Raw genomic sequence first — 8986 nt, 5'->3', positions numbered from 1 at the left:
CTCTAAATGTTCTGACTTCTTATCTCAAACCCTTTCAGCTTGTTGATTTTAAATTCAGTCTGGTTAATTCAAATTCAGGGCACGTTGCACCTGAAGTCTTTCACCATTTCTGATTGCACAGAACAGGGCTGTTAATGCTGCTGGGTTTTGTCAGCCAGGAACAGTGCAAACTTCCTTTTACACTTCTTCCTTTCATATTAGATTGACACGACACATCCTGGGCCAGTCAGGCAATCTTGTGGTGGGTGTCTCTCATAGGGGGTTCTCTCTCCACGCAGAACCATAGAATGGTTTGGGTTCAAGGAGCCTCAGAGAGCATCTTGCTACAACCTCCCTGCCACGGGCAAGGGCACCTTCCACTATCCCAGGGTGCTCCAAGCCCTGTCTGACCTGGCCTCGGATGCTCTCAGGGATGAGGCAGCCACAGCTTCTCTGGGCAGCCCATTCAGATGCCTTAAGTGAATAATGAGCCACCACCTGTGAAATTGTATGATGGAGCATATTTGTCCAACCAGACAAATTCTTGAATAATTCCATCAAGTCACCATGAGCTTTCACATCATCTGTGGTGATTTTCCACCATTAATACATTTGCCTCTTTGCATGTGAGTAAACTGTCAAAGTACAGTTCTGCCTCTGGTAGTCAACCCCATGTGCACGGAACAGGGAAATAAAAAGGGAAGTTTTGCTCAGGTTCAGGCTGCATTTGCCCTTTAGACAGCAGAAGTGTCCCAGGCAGGGAGACATCAGAGCTCTGCAGTGACCTGCCTATGCTGCTGAGGAACAGCTGTGCCTGCTGCTGATCCTCTCCCTGTGCGACCCCAAACAGCTCAGGGCTCACTGTTACCAACAATCTGCCCTGTAACACTTGGCTACCTGCTCACAACTCTGCCTCTAATTTCTATGTATCTATAACAACTGATATTTATTTTACTTTCTATTTTTTTTTCCCCTAGCAAAATCGACCCCTTACAAAGCAGGAGGGAAGGTAAAGTTTGTTCCTTCTAAAATCAAGTCAGTTTCAATTCAAAATCAGAAGGGGTCTTCAATGGCCAAAGGGTCAGGTTTTTTCTTTTTTTCTTTTTTTTTTTTTCAGGAAGAGTTTGATAGTGAATAATTGGAAGAGGGAAAAAAATCACCTCAGGTTGTATATTGCCACTTCCTCTTGCATCATGGTTAATGCAAACCTTTGATTAGCCTGCTAAAGAGACCACACATTCAATAATTTGAAGCAAAAGGTTAATGGTGTTATTACAACTATTATCCCTTTTAAAATCATTATCCTCTTGTTTTTTATGTCTATATTACCTTCACCTTTCCATGAACCCACTTTACCAGCTGTTTCCCTCCGTCATAAAGTTTGCTGAACATCATCCTAGGAATAGGATAAATGCCATGTTTTATCAATCAAGCCTAAGGGAATTCTCAGCTTCTCATAACCCAAACTGTAAAGGAAGATTATTACAAAGTTTCTATTTTGATTTTTAAATTGGCCATGAGTGAAATACATGCTTAATGTCAAGGTGCACAATGTTGCAGTTATAACACCATTTTTCTTGGGGAAGTTTTACACATCAGCAAAGTATGACAACTGAAGACTTAGAAGCAACTAATCAATTATCATTAATTTTAAATAGGTTCTTCACTTGAAGGACAAATAGTATCTAACAAAATATACAGAGTGACTAAAACAAAGATAATGAAAACACGATGGAGGTGATAACCAGCTCCACTTCTAAAACATCTTCCCAACTCAGCACCAAAATCCTACTGACTTTCAGGCAGACTTTTATCCCTCAAGGTGGAATTGTGAATTAACTTCCAAAAAATATTAGAGCAAGATTGATTTCTAAATCCATGGCAGTGTCTCAAACGTATCTAAAAATCCTCAATTTTTCTCCAGAGACACTAAGAGGATCCAGATTGCCTAACTTCAGTCTCCTCAAGTCAGCTGGTCCCTCAGCATTTGAGCTAAATCTTTGCTCTCTGTAATTACCTTCCTGGTGCAGCTGTTTTACAGTTCATATCTCTTGTCTTATCCATTTTTCCATATTTCAGATCCTGTGGACACCAACAGTCAGTGTCCCAATGAGTTGCACACCGAGCCCAGGCTGGAACACTGGGCCTGGAAGAACTTGTATAAGCAGAAGAAATTTCCAGTAAACCTAATTAAGTTTAAAAAATGAAGTGTGGAGGGAAATTAAAGGCTTTAAAACAATTTTTTGTAAATTTTGTAAGTGCTCAGACTTCATTATGCCAAATAAAATTATCACACTCTTCCTGGAATTTGAAAAGAATCTGTTAATGATAATGCCTCTACACGAAAATACATTCTTTACAGAATGGCAACAGTGAAGCATTTACTGAGCCCTTAGCAAAATAAATGAAGAACTCTGTGATTGCGTCCTTTGAACACGGGAAAATACAGGTAGCGCATACTAATGTTTTCCAACAATAGTATCTACCAGAGAAAAGCTGTCATCTCTGCAGATATTTAAGCAGAACAAAATGTAGGCTCTGCCTGTGCCATTTTTATAATCTTGGAGGCACAGCAGAAGTCAATGCCTGTATAACTTAGAGCATTGGTGGCAGCACAAGTGAGACATTTTCTTTTTCTCTTTTTAAAACTTGGAACATTTTTGCTACCAATTTCTGAGTACTAATTCATGATGAAGAAAGAGGAAAATTTCCCACATGAAAGATGTAATAAGAAGCAAATTCCTACTATAAAAGTCCTGTGATTGACATGGTCTTGTCATTATCATCGAAAATAATCTTCTGGTGCTATAATGACAAGAGGATGTGTAATGTTATTCTGATACAAGAAAAGCCTGTGTACATTCATTGATCCAAAGAATTCTAATTCACCCTGTAGAGGAAGATAAGAATCACAACAGCAGGCCGTTAAAAGTTCATCTAGCCCCATATGCTGGCTCTGACAATGCCTAATATTTCATAATTCAGAAGAAACTGTAAAAATAGCTGCTTCATTGTGTGTATGTCTAAAAATGAACAGTATTAATGGTGTCGTCTTATCTCTCAGGCTTTTCACAGCCAGATGACCACTGGTGGCTTCCAGAACAACAGTGACTACAGCAAGTGAGTTTGATGTGTATGTATAGATACATGGCTATGACACACTGATGCATTCAATAAGTGAAATTATAAAGTCCTAACCTTTTCTTACATCTAAGGATATGTTGCGTACTTTATTTTAAAAGAAAATACAGGCTTAATGAGCCATGACACGTTCAACATTTAATTTCTGTTTCAATCACAGCTTGAACTGGTTACTGAAACACTTCTCCAAGAAATGTTGGAATATTTTTAAATGTGGTTAAAACACTAACTGTTTTAAAAAGTCATCAGTTTAAGCACAGACTCCTGGGTTTTGGGAAATGGGCTCCATGATATGAGGCATAAAAGATGCCAGTTCTTCAGCTTATCAAAGGAAAGGCTGAGAGGGTGACAACTCTTGATAAGCATCTAGAAAAATTCCGTAAAGGAAATGATTCAACCTCATACAAAGTAGAAAAAAACCCCAAAAACTTTAATATTTAGAAAACAGTAATTCCCACCTTAAATTAAGACACCATTGCCTTGAGGTAAGACACAAAACAACAGGAGAGAATGTGCTGCCATATATTGGCGCCTTTATGGCAATGCTACGTATCTCTCAAGGATGCTCTGCCTCAGTGTTTGTGAGAGCCTTTGCTTGAAGGTACATGAAGGAGGAGAAAGATGTGACTCAAAAAGTCCTGGTTTCCACAGGACCAATGAAAAGATTTGAGAGAGATTCAATTTCACTTCCACTGTGGGACACACTCAGGGAAGGTGAAGCTCCACCCTGAGACAATCCTTATAATCAGATTCCATGCCTTGCAGCATCAGCTGTTTACCCACAAATGTAAGAGGATTCTTTTCCCCCCAGATGTGTCAGTCAGCCCAGTTCCATCACTGAGGTGTTCTACCTCCCTCCAAAGCACTGGCACCAGGAGCTCCATGTCCCCTCTTGGACACTGAGAATATCCTTGGTTGATCCAATGACATGCCTTGTTTATGGGTCCAAGGTTATTCTGGTCACCAAATTTTAGAGAAAGGTTGCTAAAAAGCTGGGTTGTTTTGACGTAGCCACACTTTTCTGCCTTCTTCTGCCATCCAGGGTTAAATTGCCTCTGTACACCCCTCACCAGTGACAGTGCCCTGCTTTACTTGTGCCCCTCCTGTGCTAAGTGCTGCTTATAATGGATAAAATACTGTCTTGGGGTTTAAGCTTGAGAAAAAGCATGCAAGGAAAACTTGTAGTTGTAGTAGTAGCTTGTGATCCTGGGTTAGCTTGATTAGCTGGACCTAATTAATCAGTTACCATGAAACTCCAAGCCCTCCTACAGTGTTATAAGGAAAAAAAAGACTCCACATCCTGGAGCAACTTTGGCTACTCCAGGCATAGGAGGTCCAGTATTTTAATGCATTTGTACAACTTCCCTAACATCACCCTTTCTCAATATCCCACAATCTGACAGCAGGCTGGAGCACCAGACAACACACCGATTGTAAGGACAGAATCACACTGTGTCTACACCTCAAATCACACTGAAATAACAGCAAAAGCCAAATAACCCTGCTCCAAGTAAAAGCAAACGTTCCCATCAGCACAGCTCCACTGTGATCCTGCTCTGTGTCCTGCCCATCACTCATGTTATCTCAGGCTGCTGACCCCACTTTCCATCCATTGTAGCTCTTCCTCTGCATTCCCTTTTGGCATAAAGCATTCCATTATCTCCATTTTCTGCTGAGGTAATACCTTTCCTAAGCCTGGGCAACAACAGCAGCCCAGGTTGTGAAAAAAAGCCTCATGTAGAGCACCTCTGCATCTGCAATTGCTGTGTTGCTGAACCATGTCACAAAGGTGATGGATTTACCCAGATGCTTCCAGTAGCTGCTCCCTTGGAACAATCTTTACAAAGATTCTGGGTATGTCACCTGTGTTTTCTCAGTTATGATGCATGCCATTGCTTGGTATGAACTCGTAAGGCTGAAGTGGCACCACAAGGCTCACATTCCTGTTTACAGGAATGCTCTGCCAAAAGGTGAGTTCAGATCCAGGCATGCATTTCCCTTCAGTGTGAGGTTTCCTGGTATGAGATTCAGGTTCATCCCAAGTTCAGATTTTTTCAGTTTAAATTTTTTCAAAAAGCCCTTCACAAAGACCTCAAACCCTCAAATTACAACCCATATGAGGAACCAGCTAAAGCAGCACGTAACTAAGAACCCAAAGGAGTCTGTTAATTTCCCTTTCCCTTTCTGGCTTCATTCCCTTGAGCTGGAACACCAAACCACGATCCACACATGAATAATGCAGCTGCTGTTTAAGAGTTGATTCATCAACAGAAATTTGTATCCTCTCTCCATGTCAGATATTTATAGGCATATTCCTGACCACCTTCCTTTGAAGTCACTGAAATGCAGAGGGGTACATGATACAATTGTAGGAAGCTCTTCCTCCAGAGGAGCACTTCCAGAGGGCCACTCTAATTGTGCAGGAGCCACAACCCCAATAAATCTTTCTGTCCTCAGGGGACAGCAGGATGAAGAGATGTTCTAAGCACATTATTTTTCTCTGATCACACTCCTTCAAAACCTATAGCAGCTGTAAACATCCAAACCCACCCTGGAGCAGTCCTCTGCTGCCCAGCTGAGTGCTGGATTTAGATCACTTTTATGCACAGGAACAAGCTGTAACATATCCTGCACTCTGAATCACTATATAAATATTTAAGTAAACAACAGGTCACTCAAGTGTTTTCTTTACCAGTGCATGAAACAACATGATGGTCCATCATGTGCTGGGATGCAATCCTAGTGCTGACATTTATCCTGTGGGCCTGCTGCATGCTGCCACCTCATGAGGAGACAGAGAAGGTCCTGGCTCTGTGCTGCAACTGGAAGTAGAAAGGATGCCCCGCAGCTTGCACCACCACCTCTCCTTCTGCCCCAGCCTCTTGAGGCAGGGATGAGAAACTCCTCTCACAGCCCTCAGAAGGTAAGGGTGTGTGGCAGCTGTGTGAGCCAATGACTCAGAGCACGAGCCTTGATGGTTTGGTTCTCTGTCATCAGCCTCGTGCAACCTACTCTGTCCTTCCTCTGCCTCGGATTTCTACACGGGATCCCATACTCTCATTCATGATTTTCCATTTTCCAGACATAACCTTGAATTCAGATTGGTCTTTTGGCCTTCAAGGCAATTGTGCTTTGTTGAACCAGGCTGTGTGAACTAACACCTGCCCAGATAAAACCCTCAGTATCTCAGAATTTGCTTTTCTCAATGTACCACATACAGCACAACCCTTAAAAACATCCATCCTCGTGTTTTACACACTGGCTGTAGTGACATATCAGACTAGCTGGGCAGCATCACTTAGAAAAGCATCTCTGGCTGCTCTCAATCTCATCTCTGTAAATGTCACTTAATTGTCTAAGAAAATTTTGGCTGACCTTTCAATTACTGGTAATAGAATAAAAGCAATAAAAGACTGTCCATGACAGCAAGTGCAACCAGCACCCTTTTGTCGCCTTCTTGTGCTGACTGGGAGGCCAGGGAGAATTCATGCTCCACTCAGGGCTGCATTTCTGGCACAGTGCTGATAAAGGAACTCGCTGGTAAAAGGCCAGGAACTAGGGAAAGAAAGGAATTGTCTCTCATCCCTCCCTGTCCTGACTCCATAAACAACCCCAGAATGAAGATTTCTGGATATCTGGGAACAAAAAAAAAGGCCTTATATTCTGAGGCTTTTGTGGGACTCTAAAGCGTGTAATATCAGGGGTAAACATTGCTCTCAGCCAACTGCTTCCTAACATCTGTCAGAGCCACTGAGACAGCTGAAATTTTTGGCAGATAAAGGATGAGGTAAATGGACAAATCCCCCCTCCCATGCAGAAAAGTCAGGATGGGGTTTGCACTCCCTTCACTCACACACATCCTGGCTCATGGCTCTCCCACTGAACTCAGCTGCAGCTCAGACACCGGGGCTTTGCCCGTTGTGTTTGGTACTGGCTAAGAAAGATGCTTGAATGGATGTTATAGCACAACAATCTCAAATAAGAACTCCAATTTGTAAATTAGCTGTTAGCAGCTCTCATAAACACTTCCCCAAGTCCTCCTTCAGTAGCAGAAATAGCTCTTCACTCTCTAAACTGCCAGGCTATTAAGAACAGAAAGGCTTAGTTGGCAAACTCCTGGTGCCTGACTCATGATGAAGAGCTGTGTCTCAGCTCCTTCAAGCAGGAAGAGGACAGCAAATACTCATCAAATTTCTCACTTCCTTCCCAGTTACAGCTTGGGTTCTTGGAAAACAGAAACCTTCTTGGCACAAGAAGCTGTTACTGAGACTGTTTCTTATCTTATATCTTCCACCAAAAAAAAAAAAAAAATTGGTATTTACATATTATGTGTCCTACCTGTTATGGAAAATTGGAATCAACTCCATACTTTCCAAAACTCTTCTGGCAGGCTTAAGTGCTGATAGCCCTATTTTCAACATTTGCACTGAAATGAGTAAAAATATAATTACTGCATGTAGAATCTATCCATCTAAATTCAGTGATCTGACCATAGAAGTCATTTCTAAATTAACCACCAGAGCCAGGATATAACCAGCTACTGTAGGAAGAGCTCCTTCTTCCTTTCCCTTCATGGTGAGTCTCTGATTATTGCTAGAGCTGTTCACAGCTTTATGGATACTCTCCAATGAGACTTTTCTTTGTGTATTTTTTACTCTTACAAGCTAATTTTTGCATTATCTAAATTGTTCAGGTAGCTCTTTCTTATAAAGAAGCAAAATGAGTGGAATGAAAATATAATCAAGCATGTTAGTGTATCTCTTGCTCTTTCACACCTATTCCCACACTCAGATTACCAGTCACACACAAACACCCACACTGTGAGCGCTCATCTCCTCTTCCTTCCGCCTGGCTTGTCAGAGACTAAAATAGTCATGTGGTGGTTTCCACCATTCATGCTACAGCATCACTGTGTGGGTCAGTTAAAATGCCTCAAACACCAGAAAGATGGGTAGATAAGAAAACCAATCACTCCTTGATAATTATAACAAGTGCTGGTTTTTGATTCTTGCTGTGAAAAAAAAAAAGAAAGAAAGAAAATATATTAAAGGGCAAACCAACATCTGGAAGAAGTATCTCCTGACTGTGACAGAATGTGCCTATTAACTGTGTCCTCTACAGGCTAATTGCTCGAGTTACTGAAGCCTCCCAGCTCTCTCTAATTCTGGGTAATGTTTTGTTTCATAAGCAATTTGCCATGTTTATTCATTTCCCTATCTAGCTCATTTGCACTTGCAAAGAATGAAAGGGAGGCAGTGTTTGAATGGTTGCATAAACCCATAAGAGAATTAATTACTTTTATACAGGATCTAATTCATGTAGGAAAAAGGGAGTTGTGGGATTTTGATTTTTTTTTTCCTCTGTATCATACTCTCAAAATCAGTCTGCACACACACGTATTGTACCTAATGAAACTCATCAAATAAGCAAATATTCAGTCTGCACATCTAAGCACGGTCTCTTGGCTGACTACAAAACTAACTTGATACTTGTCAATGTGAAAAACTGCATACAAGGAAAAGATTGATGCAAAACTAGTCACGTCTGAGTTTAATTGAACTGAAAAAAATACCAAGGTAGTACAATTTTATACACCACAATTCCCAACTACAATGCAACATTTGTAGTTTCTGTAAAGAATTATTTCAGATGCACAAAGGGATGCAAATAGGCAACAATTCTTTAAATATTCAAACAATCATCATCATAATAGAGTTATTTTCCTTTACATAATTATCATCATCAGCTGAAGAATGCATGGCCAAAAGTTGAAATAAAGCCCACAAGTTATCTGTAAGCACATTCCTTTTCCTCAGGTCACTATTGACTAACATGGATATGGGTATGAACCTGTAGCCAACAAAAG

Source organism: Pseudopodoces humilis, chromosome 16 (assembly GCF_049639895.1).
Source record: "Pseudopodoces humilis isolate 2021_Gansu_Grassland_sample_001 chromosome 16, ASM4963989v1, whole genome shotgun sequence".
Lineage (NCBI taxonomy): Eukaryota > Metazoa > Chordata > Aves > Passeriformes > Paridae > Pseudopodoces > Pseudopodoces humilis.
This window is presented reverse-complemented; position numbering follows the sequence as displayed.